We start from the raw sequence: 13328 nt of genomic DNA on the forward strand, positions 1-13328 counted from the left end.
TCCTTCAGGTCCCTTGCATCAAATGCAGTTGCCACCTATGTAAATCTTCATCTGCACTATCGGAGTGTTCGCGCTATCGCCGCGGTTCTCCTGCCCACTTGGCGAACGACTCCACATGGCAAGCTCGCAAACGAAAGTGTCGTCGGTGCGGCGAAGTGGGCTATTTGGAATCTGTCTGCAAGTCGTCTGATCGTTCCAGTGAAGTGCAGAAAGTCGAAGATGATTCTTCCAGCAGTGCTGCTATTGTTCAGGTCTCTACTGTTCCTCTGCAACCTGTTGCTTTGCCAGGCAAGCTTTGGGATAAGCCTGCTATTGACATCGTGGGGCGTTTCGACCAAGCTCCTAGTAACTGTCGCTTTGCAATAACACTCATTGACTATTACAGTAAATGGCCAGAGGCTTCTTTCACAACTGCCACAGTTTAAGAATTGCTTCTAGGTACATTTGTTCACGAGGATTACCCTGAGGAAATAGTGTCGGATCACGGACCACAATTCTCATCCTCGGGGTATACGTAACTGCTACTCCTCAGTTTATGACCCTTAACCCAATGGACTTGTAGGACAGTTTAATAGGGTTTTCAGGGCATATGTTCAGATGGCTCTTTGCGAGCAACGTGACCTACGTCCGCTATTATAACTCTGTGTCTACCACTGTGCGCCACATTCCACGACAGGAATCACACTAGCCATCCTAGTTCATGGCCAGATGCCTTGCATAAGACTTAACGTTGTGTGCCTGCCCAGATCAGTGCTTCTCGACTGATCATACAAGAGCGCTGAAGCTCTATTGCCAGTGGCTAGAGCAGAAGCAAGCCAAATATAAGCTTTATGCAGACCAGCGGAGTGGAACCAAGCACTATGACTTTCAGATTGGCGACTATGTGCGAGTTTGCAAGCCGATTGTGTGAGGCAAGCTGGCTGCTCGGTTTCAGAGCCTCGAAGAGTTGTTGAGCGAATTGGACCAGTCTCACACCTGCTGGATGATGGGCGAGTGTGGCACTCGTCCAAATTATGAGCTGTTAGAAAAGCAGTTGTTTAGCGCCAACCTCCGCCCTCAGCTCTGATGGCTCTCCCCGCAAACATTTTGTTGCCCACTGACTCCACCCGAGTGTCGACCAGTCCACTACCAGAAACGCAGACCAGAGTCCAACCTCGCATAACCCCAATAACGCAGATGTTAGCCCGGGAACTTTCTCATTTCTGGCTTTGCCCGACACAGAACCGACAGACCCCTCTCAACCAAAGTGTACCTCAACAGCAGCAACTACTACTCCTCTTCCTTCTCCCCGCAGAAGTAAATGTGAAAAGAAGCTTCCCGCAAGGTTTAAAAGACTGTGATGTATTAGAGGATATTTAGCCATTTGCCAGCAAGGTTTTTTTGTTTTTTTTTAAGTGCGGTGGAAATGTGATGAAGATGGTGTTGTTGCACATGTGTACGCAAGAAAACTAGGAAGTGAAATACAGAACGGCTGAAGAGTAGTCAATTGCTGCATTGCTGTCTTGTCTACGCTACAAGTTGCATTATGTTTCTTTGGTTCGAACCCGGGTGCTTCAGAACGATAGTTGGTTATGTAAAGTGTTGCTCAATTCAGGTATAGGCATTTGGTAGGAATGAGCTAGTCTTTTGCATATATTACATAGCCCTTCTGGCCTTTTGTGCATATTGTCGCGTGCAAGATAAAGGGATGTTCCTTACTTTTGCTAACCTTCAAATAGTGTGTCGTGTGGTGGCTGCATGGTGACTAGGACAGTGAATTACGTTGACCAATATTTTTCATCATGTCGCAGTCACGATTTTGTACGAGCAGACAGAAATAGCTAAAGATGTTTGCACGGGGCAAATGACATTTATGTTCTCATTTACCAATTCACTTGACCGGTTAGCTTACGGCATTGTCGAGAGCAAGCCTTTGGCGTAAATCGCTTTCTTTGCCATTCTCCTGTGAGACCAGAACAAGTACACAGCTAATGTAAGCCAGACCACTCAACTTCTACACACAAACGATCGTTATAGGCAGGAACTGCATTGTGTATCCAAGGTGGTGAGGGAACCATATCTGGTAGACTACCAGTAGGCCTGTTCCTTGGCTGGAGTTGCAGAGGCGCTCTGTTCAGCGCACCTACTGGAGGAATAGTCGAGTCTCCCCATTTTGGGCTGGAACTGACCTGCGACGCTATTTATTAGGACTACTTTCCACCAACTAGGTTATCTGCTTTTACTTCAGGTTTCCATGAAAATAATTAAATAGTGCTCCTTTGTTAAGGCGCTACACTGATCAGCTTCCTTTTTAACAGTGATCGGACGTTCCAAGAGCCTAAATGGGGAATGTTGCATACACATGCAGTTAAATTACTTAGCATTTAGTAAACATGTTTATTCAGTCATATTTTTTGACCTACTATGTCTAAATATTAAAACATCCTTGCAGCCAGTGGAATTACATTTTTTAATCAATAGCTTTATGGGTTGAATTCATGATCGAACCGGACGAAAAGCACAACAGCTGTATACATTCCAGACCAACTTGGGCTATGAGCGACACTGTAGGGGAGGGCTCTGGATCATTTCGATCACATTTAACTTCTTTAACAGGTACTGACTCTTCACAGTACACGGGTGCTATGCTTTCTGCATCAATTCAAACACGGCTGACATGGCTCAAACCACTGTACCCTGGTTCAGTGGTTGAGCATCTTAACCACCGAGCCACTGTGGCGGGGTAAAAGTAAAAAAATAGGTATATAAGCCTTGACTTTTTTCTTTGCACACACCATAGTTTATTCCATCCATGTCTCTGCTGTAACACCCTAAGTTTACTTCACTTGACAATAATGAATCAAAAGCCAAGACATTTGTGATAGCCACAGTTGCTTATGCGCCATAAAACCCCATATAGAGTTCTGCGTATGGAGCCGCAACTTTAAACCCAAGCTCTAAGGCCATCTTAGACCATGCAGTGCTGAGGGCACTGCTGCCACCCAGTCAAGTGATCTTGCAACTTTGGTGACAGGTTGCAAAGCTTGAACAGTTACTGTGCACTCCTAATGCACTGTATGCAATGACTATGGCGAAGGAAGGCGAGAGACGGTGGCAGGCGGGCACCATCTACAAAGCTATCCGATAGCCCCTTTCGGGCCCTGACAGAAAGAACACTTTCATATAATGCCTCCTTCCTGGTAAGCATGTGAAGCTCTCATTGTTACAATTTTGTTTTTGTTTTTTCTTTTGAATTATGTTTATGAAGAGCAGTACTCTCCCCCATTTTTTTCTTTGTGCCACCCCACCGAGAGTACCATAATGGCAGAACCTGATTCTCTGCAAGAACAAAGAGTAGAGTTGCCTGGCACTTCCTATGATTTTGTTACTCTTCAGAAATGCTTGCTTTTGTCGCAATGCCCCGTCTACTACTCCCTTGGCTTTGGTATCTGTGACAGCACCTTTTGCATGGCATTGTGGCCTATAAGGTTTGACAGCAGTAGTCAGTAAGCCAAGCACAGATTCCTCGTGAACTTTTACTAAAGCTTTCGTAGCACACTTGTTGCATGCAGGTTACCTGCATGGTTGGTCAAAGGACCCCATGCCTTGGGGTGTGCAGTTAAGCTGCACAATGGGGAACTTGTGAAGCTGCCAAAGTTTCTCAGGGAAGCAGACAAGACCATCCTCACCTTACATAAATCTTGAGCTTTGGGCTATTTGTGCCTGTGAGTCAAAAGATTGTGACCTATTATATACATTCTGCTTCATAAAGTGCTTTTAAATGGCACCTTCGTTTCTTAACAAAGGTAGGACTTTTCAACAACCAAGATAAAGCAAAAAAATTATGCCGAATTCAAATTTACTGCAAAAGCATGGGGCAAATAAAGATGTGAGGTATGTCTGATGCTGTGGCCTTTGTCTTCAACTATTTGAGGATGCCTCTTGCAGTTGGCAGGTGACATGAACAGGTGACTCCTGTGACGTCACAAGACCGCACGTCACGGTGGAATCGGCAAGTGCTGCTAACTTTAGCTTCGCCATTGAGATGGGAGGGTGAGATCAGAATCGCCTTTTGAGTCCCAGGCTAGACATGCTACCCTAGGTCACACAAGCACATTCATACGGCTTGGTTAAAGTTGGGCTTTATATCTATGTCACTCCCGGCAGCTTGAGCAGCACACATTATGGCCCACCTCACAGCATGCCTCTGGCAGGTGGCATGGCTGGCCACTTTTCGGCTGTTTCTGTGACATCATCTGTCTTAAATTTACCTGCCTTTGTGTTTGCTTACATTAAATGTGCGTGTGACATCAGCAGCGACATATGTTCTCATGTGGTTTAACCATGTAAACTGTCCTGATCTTCAATCTGCTTTAAAATAGCAGGCCTGGTCCTTTGTGGCAGTTGTCAAATGCCGAGAAACTTGCGCTAAGCGATACAAGGAACAGCAGGCAAGAAGATACAAAGTCATCTACATACACCTTATATCACGTATATCAAAATAAACTACGCCAAACTAGTGTTCTTGCTTGCTTTATTAAATTTATAACAGCAAAAGAGCAGCATTTCTTCGTTACAGTACAGATCTAAGTATGACCATTTTTGCCTTAACTACACTTACATTGAATACTTGGGCTCACAAAAAGACTGAGGTAGACCCTAAGTTCCATGCCGCGGCGACCCCTTTTGTGATAGGTAAACCAAGGTGCCCTTGGGTTGTGCAATGTCAGTGCACGTTATAAAACCCAGGTGGTTGAAATTTCTGGACTATTCTACTATGCTTTGAGACGTTAAACCCATTAACTAAAGAAGTAAACCCCAAGTGATCTTTCTTTACCCACACAGGAGTAGCACATTATACGGCTGAAAAGAAAGTTAACTGAATCACAGAAAATGTGAGCGCATACAGCTGTATGTATAATAATCTACTGGTAGTAAATTTACTGCCAACTGGTTCTTAAAAGGACATGCATGTGTATGCATACTGCTATGACAGGAAGCACACTTCTAAGCAGTAATAATTTTCTTTTAGTGCCTAAAGCTTTGAATAAACATGTGCATGTCTTTTGAGTGTCCTGCATATGCTGACGAGCGTGCATACTACGAACATAGCATAGAAAAGCTCTCCCCAGTGCCTTTAACAATGGGCATTGTTTTAGGTCTCTCAGCCTGCCCTAGGCAACAGAGACTCGCAACAAACTTTTTATTTACGTATTTGAAAGACATTGGACTTTTAGACAAACTAAATTCACCTTGAATGTCACACTGTGGATTTTTCACACTGTGAACTCTATAAGCACATTTATCGGACTATGCATTTCATCATTTCATTTTATACCATGACTCCACGATGCACCTTAGAACGCACTTAATGGCTGCATTTTATCTCCCTCTTCATTTCTTTTAATCTCCTCAGGATTCTTTTTCCATCTTTACCTCCCGAATTCCCCTTCCTACACAGAGTAGCATGTCAGAGAAATTTAAATGGCTAAAATCTCTGTTCTTCATTAAAGGGTCTCTCTCTCTCTGTGCATGTCTTTTGACCTTGTGGCCAGCAGGCACCACCACAACGCTTTGAACTCGCACAGAGAACATACTTTTGTCGGCATAAAGGAATTTTTTAAGCTCACAAGACTTTTAGAATAAAAACAACCAAAGTAATATATATGTCTCTTTGTGTGCATTCTTGTGACAACGTACCAGGCACATGGACTCTTGTGAAATTGCTGCACCTACTGTCCACTGCTGTACATTTAAACACCCAGCACACCAATCCTGTTTTGATCTGTATTTTTTCATGTTTTCGAAATAGCACAAGTGCACTGGTCCACAGTCAAGAGATGTGTAAGAATGCCCTTCCCGGTTGAATTGAGGCCTTTTGTAGTTACAGAGTCAGCACCTGTGACTCAAGTCCCAACATCAACTACAGTTGAAGTCATGACACATAAGCCAGGGTGGGGCTCATTTCTAGAAGAGTCAGTATTTTAGTCCACATGGGCATGCCTGCTACGAGCAATGATGAATATGTTTTGAAAATGCCCAAATATTGCAGACAAGAAAACCATGCTCTGCAAAGTCTGCATTAACCGTGCCCATGACATGGACGAGCAGGGTCATGTTTTTCTAGTGAAAGTAGCAAAGGACAATTAAGCTCGGCTCAGTGACTACTTTTATTTCTTGAAGTACTGGGGAAGGTGGAGAGGTTCTGGGTGAAAACAGAACATATATGAGGCAACACAAGCAGAAGTGCTTTTAAACTGATGAAGAAAGTATACTGAAGTTCTTTTGGACAGCAATAGAAAATGAATTGACTGGTTCTGTTCAGAATTTGTGGTAGTAGCACAGCACAAAAGGGTAAACAAGGATCAATATATTTCTAGCATCATCCTGACATTTCAACAACTCATTTGGCATCCTAGACAGTATGACGAAATATTTACAGCTATATGAGAAAAGTTAACCTTTGTTTATATTTTACGAATTAACAGTTAACTAAAATGTAAGCATGTACAACAAGGCAGTACATGAAGTCCCGGCAGCCCATGACATGAACTAAAATACAGTGATGATCATCTGCCCTGGTGCTTCTCTGCAGTGCACAGGTACAGAGGGGCGAAGCATACACAACAAACGGTGTGCTAGCATACAGGCAGGCTGTGCCTAAAACAGCTGAAAGCAACAACGATGCACTTGCATATGAAGGCCAGTTCTCGGGAAAGCAACATAAAAAAAAAAAAAATACTGCAACAGCGAGTAGCTATACGGGTAGCTACCGCACCAAATTAACATGTACTAGGTACTACTTTAAGTACAGCACTGCACACTTGAAGAAGACGTGACCGAAGGGGCTGTAAGCAACTCGCACTGTACACAAACCTCGCAAGTACACACACTGTCCCGCTTGTATCCCAACGACGTGAAGGAACCGGGAGCACAAATGATTTAAGTATCTACGCGCAAATTTTACGATAAATGACTGATGCAATAAATCCACTGTGAATTCTTTTTATATAACTTTCAGTAATGCTAAGAGAGCCTTACCAAAACAGTCAATGCGGGAAGTGTTCTCAATGTGGTAATGGTCCCTGGAAAGAGACATGACACTATAGAGGCTAGCACATTTGACTAGCCTGCCTAGAATATCCTCTATAACTACAGTGCGCCGCCATTTGTAATACGTCCCGCAGTGAAAGTAGCTTGCAGCAGTGCCGCACTGTACCATTTGTTGACAAAAAAAAGAAAAAGAAAGCAACCGCAAATAAAAATATTGAACTTAAAAATTAAATTTCAGGCTCTATAAAGGTCCGCATAGATGGTGTGTTTTAGTTTTCGCCTGCCGATTCTGTTATACCATCCATGGCTGCAGCTGAGATGGCAGACGACGCGGCCTGGGAGACACGAGAACACCATACACGAGATAGTATACAACTTCGAGTGTCTCAGAGAACTGCAGTGGACAGGACATCCGACCAAACGACGCCGAAGCGTAGCTATATATTATCCGTAGAGCTTCCGTGTAAGCAATTCTAGGTTATATGAAATGCGAATCACACTAGGGTCGCGGTAGTGCGCGCGGCCTGTTATCATATATGTGCCACATATATTACAAGTGAGACATATGTACCACAGAAAGAACAGGGTGCTCGCATTTGGGCGTAACAGCTGGTTGAATATATTACGAAACGAGCTGTGGTGATCGTGCAAAATAATAATAAAAAACTAAAATCTTTATTTAATGCATGCGGGTTGAACTATAGTCACGCGGCACATGTTATATCTGCCGAATTTTTCAGTGCTGGAAAATATTTACTTACTGCCCCATCTCAATGATTTTTCAGGTACGCTGTTTTTGAAAGAGAAAAGAAAAAGGAACACTGTAGAATGATGGAATGCAAGGACGTCTTCAGTATACAAACAGGGGGCTTCTCTGCATGTCAACTTATGTTGCTGTAAAGCCCACCCATTATGATATTTTTTTACAAAAAAGTACCTGATATCCTCTTCACTGGCTGTCATGCTGCATCGTGGGCGGAAGCCGGCAAAGCAGTGATAGGAATTGGTTAATGTGATAAAAAAGATCCATGTTGAAAATTTATAACTTTTGCTACAAATATATTCTACAATTTAGCTCAAAGGACGGGATTGCTGCACATATGTTGGTCATGTTAATGTAAAGTGCTTGCTCCGCAGAGTGAACCGCATGCAAAGGTGATGACAAGACCTGTTTCCGCTCATAGATACATGCTTCATCTATGCCAATAAACAATGAACAAGAAGCAAATCAGCAATTGCCAAATAATTTCTCAGCTGGTAGCAACATTAGAATAATAAAACTATTGTGTAAGTTGTATTATTGTTTGTGTTACATAAGTAATTATCTGATATTTTCAATGTTATAATTATTATGTTGTTATAAATTATCAAAGAATATCATTATGTTGTATTATAAACATTATTTAACATTACAAAGCAAAATCCCTTTGATATAGTCTTCTCTACATCGTTATGCACTTTTTCAATAATAACCGTAAAACAACATAATAAAAATATACTTGAAGCAGTGGGTTGCAGAATTTTCTCCCTGTCTCTTACCGCGAAGACATTTTTAACTAACAGTACTTTGCAACTAAATCTCTTAAATTCTGCCTGCAACAGAGCACATGCACTGATATAGTATTTTGTTAGAAAGGTTTGCTTACTACCCATTCATCACTACCCCGTGGGGCACCCTTTTTTTTTTCTATTTACATAAACAATAAATCAGAGGGCTCTGGCTACTTATTTTCACCCACTCATATGAATCACCTGGTCTGACATTAAGCATTACGTTAACATATCTACATAATATCACACAAACACAGTCAGTACACTAGCATATAAAACCAAGTACTATATAGCACCTCTTAATTATGGCCTAGTTATTATATGCTTGGCTCCATGCATGGTATCGACGCGAGTGCACCGAGTTGTATATGTTGTTTAGTGTTGTGCAGGATCATATATATGTCACTATATGACTTGTTGGAGTCACTCCAGCTAAAAATTGTTTAGCTGTTTGACTGGAGATGTAAATTTTCTATCTGGAAACAAAAATACTTTTCAGATGGATAGGCAGTTCAATAATCCAGCCTGAAAACTATGTCATTCTGGCAGGAATATATATGGTTTCCAGCTGGAAAGAAGTGATTTCCCGTTCAAAAGCCCAGCTGTAATTCAAATTATTTTAATTCAATTCATCTAATTTATGCTGAACATTTCATTTATGAACTCTCGGACAAAAAACTGCAGAGACAGTTTAGGACGAGGTAAGGGAGGCTGCAGTGACAGAATTATCAAAAGTTCAAACAAGAAGTTTCTAATGAAGAAATTCAGCCTTTTCTGAGTGCATGCAATTAATGAAAGATGAACCAAAGTACCGACAATATGCAACATTACTATTCCTAAAATAACATAGCAAAATGCACACGAAATTCACATTTATAGGTTCAGTGAACAAGGTACCATGCAATGCACAGTAAAATAGAAAACACAGGCCCCTCTAGAAATATTAAACACAAAACTTTGTCACTCACAAGGTTGATATTGGAAAAATACAGTTTATTTAGTAGAACCAGCACTGTACAAGTTAAAAGACTAAAGGAGGTAATTAGTTTGGCAATGTCAAATCATCCCTTTTTCACAGGTACAAAATATTAAAACAATGTTGCCCCTGATTGGGTTATTAAATTGCTGACATTTTTCATCATCAAAGTGCAAATGATAAAAAGATGGTAATAATAAATTATAAAGAAATAATATAGATAGACAATTTGATGCTGAATGGTTGGCTCTGTTGAAGCTTGACAGTACATTGTTTATGAAACAAACAGCTTTTTTTTTTTTCTAGAGGCAGAAGTGCACTGATGTCTTTTTTTTTAGTAGTTGCCTTCCATACCAGCATGCAATAGTTAAGGTGGGAACAGAATATGACATGGTAAACTTGATTCTGGGTCTGAAAGAGGGCATACCTACAACAGGAGTTTTTTGGATACCTGCTCAATATGACTATCCCATGTCAGCTGACTTGAGAATATACACCTAGGATTTTATGCTGTATCACAACGTTTATTTCATGACTTCTTAATTTTAAATTGAGGCTTGGGGAAACATGTTTGTTTTTAGGAGCAAATAAAATTCCTTCGATTTTAGTTTCATCAATTTTTAGGCTGTTTATTTGGTAGTTCAAGTAGTTTTTACAGTGCACTAGCCGTTAGCCATTTCAAACATATCAAGTTTATTAGTTGAGCTAAAAAACAAACTTAAGTTGATGCATGAGATCATTTATGTATAAATTAGATTTAAGAACAGCCCAAGAATGCTGACTTGTGGAACATAGGTGCAAATCCCTCTAACTGGCTTAAGGAACAAATTTCTAGTTCATCCCAGTTGGATAACAATGGATCCCCAACTGTAATTCAACTGCGATTAACTGGAAATTTGTTCCTTAAATCAATTTTTAGGCTGTTTATTTGGTAGTTCAAGTAGTTTTTACAGTGCACTAGCCGTTAGCCATTTCAAACATATCAAGTTTATTAGTTGAGCTAAAAAACAAACTTAAGTTGATGCATGAGATCATTTATGTATAAATTAGATTTAAGAACAGCCCAAGAATGCTGACTTGTGGAACATAGGTGCAAATCCCTCTAACTGGCTTAAGGAACAAATTTCTAGTTCATCGGATAACAATGGATCCCCAACTGTAATTCAACTGCGATTAACTGGAAATTTGTTCCTTAAACCAGTTAGACCAGTTAAGGTTTTCACCTGGCATAGCAAATTAGAATGATAGCCATTGATGTGAATGTACCGAGTTCAGCCGGTTAGATATGATTGCAAAAGAGCATGGACACTATAACAATCTAATTTATTAAGAGTCACATGGCATAATAAATAAAACAAAAATGCCAAAAGTGAATATGTCAGCCTTAATGTTTTAACCATAGAAGGGCGGATCGACCTGCCCTTTCGAAAGCCATGCCAAGATTTTGATAAAATATTGTGCTTGACTATGTCGAGGTGGCTTAGAATAACCTTTTCAAGGCCCTTGGAAAATATTCTTTCATCTTTTATATATGACCAAAACTTTTCCTTATTTCATGTCATTTAGAAAACTTCCAGATGAAATATAAGCAACTAGAGGTTGAAAATTCTGTAAACATGTAGTGCTAACAAATGTCAACGTCGAAGATAGTGTACCACAAGAAAGTATGATACACTTACGATTCATCTGTGCGATGGCAAAGAGGGAGTTAAAGTGGCCCCAGTAAAAAAAAACAAAAAAAAAACATTGGAACCCCCTGGAATGTCAATCGTACTGATGCACTCAATTTTTTTCCAATTGGAATTTTCCTTTCAAGTAGGCAGCCCAATTGGGCTCAATGGGTTCCAGTTGGAATTCATAGGAACCCACTGGAAAGTCTATTTGGAACACTTGATTCCATTTGAAAATCTCATTCCAGTAGGTTCCAATTTGATAGGTCACTTGGATCCTGCAACTACTTGTGCAAAGTAGTCTATAGAGTGCCATCTGTGCATAAATATAGTATTAATCAGTTCATATATGTTCCAAATGATTACTCGGTTAAATGAATCTTTACCAACTGGTTAGCCCACTTTATCAAACCCATATGCACACAGTGAGACAATTACCATCTGAGTCCAATTGGTCTGGCCAACTGCACTGGGTGTATCCATGGGAACATTTCCATATTTCACAAAGAAAACAAACACAATATTCAAAATAACAACAATCAGCAGTTAACTTCTGGAAGACAGAAAACTGGACGAGTTGGTTTGGATATATGACTATCAGTAGCTTAACCTGTAAAACCCAATTCTTCCTCTTACTATCGCTGCGCCTACAAAATTAAATGAAATAGCTACACTCGAATGGCAAGACTGACCCCAGCATGAGAGTAGGAATTAAGAAGTATGTTTGCTGGATGTGTTATATAATGCATCTGTGAAACTGTACAGTATTGCATTTCTTATGCGAGACGTATGCTTGCCTGTACTCCTTGATATCCATCAAGCATGTTTCCATGCAAATTGTAAGTCAATCTACCTTTTGTCCCATTCGGTATGTTCCGTTGGACCCATATTGTACGCTATGAGTGTGACCCATTGTATATACGTACCATTGGCACATCCCATTGGACCCACTGAGTGCAATTGGTCTCACCTATTGGCTGCAATGGGTTAAGTGTCAAAAAACACCATTGGTTCCAGTTGGAAAATTAAATGGTTACAGTTGAAAATATCCAATTGGTCTTTTTTGACTGAGCTCATACAATGCAGGCCCTGAAAGCATTAATTCAGGTTGAATAAGTACTAGTAAATCCCCTTTATAGTAAAGTCACTCGGACCAGCAAATTTCTTTACTATATCTGCTTATCAGAGCTGCTGAGCCTAGTGGTAAAGAGTTTAAAAAACTTTGCTTTTTGCTTTTGCGTTTCTATAGGTATATTTTAATTCATGGGAAGTACGTCGGCGCGGCCAGACGCACTTCAAATTTTTGTCAAAAATGTATTTACTATAAAAGTGAAAAAATTACAGTCGTCTGCAGAAGACGAACTGGGACTTAAGTTTTCATTAAATGTAACCATGAGCTGTTTGTTGTAGCAAGTTCTATGCTCAAAGTTCAATTGGCTAGCCATTTGGTCTGTACATCAGATGTCAGTTTATTTTCAAGGTGAAGTTAGCAAGCGGCTGGAGATATATATGGCTTGTTTCTCTTCATTGGTATTTGAAGCAACCACAGTCGCAACAGTCTTATATTTTAAATAATATTTTCCAAGTGCTGTACTGGAAGCTTCACTTTCAGAAGGCTGCAAATATAAATAAAGGAATTGCAGTACTCAAAAGCAGTAGATTACTGCTTCATGTCTCCTTATCCATAAAATGAATGAATGAATGAATGAATGAATGAATGAATGAATGAATGAATGAATGAATGAATGAATGAATGAATGAACATTATATATTTTACACTTGACCACAGCAGCTTGCAGTTGGTAATGTTCACGCCATAAACATTTCCACCTGTCTCTCCTCCCCCTCCCCCCCTTTTCGCCCGTGACGGTAAGTGTAGGCACCACTGTGCCTATAGCTGTCACAACAGTGAGTGCTGCTGAGCACTTTCAACTAGATTTGAATTTCAACCACCTTGCACCATCTGTCCCTTCGACGGACCCTCGACGCCACACGTACCATAAATTCTGCTCGGAGAATGGTTGTGACTCAGCGACCGCAGACGAAAAAGCTACCACTCTGTAGCTTGAAAGTGAGTGACCCAGTGCAAAAGCAACATA

This window comes from Amblyomma maculatum, chromosome 8 (assembly GCF_055883805.1).
Source record: "Amblyomma maculatum isolate TAMU_Amacu chromosome 8, ASM5588380v1, whole genome shotgun sequence".
In the NCBI taxonomy this organism is placed as follows: Eukaryota; Metazoa; Arthropoda; class Arachnida; order Ixodida; family Ixodidae; genus Amblyomma; species Amblyomma maculatum.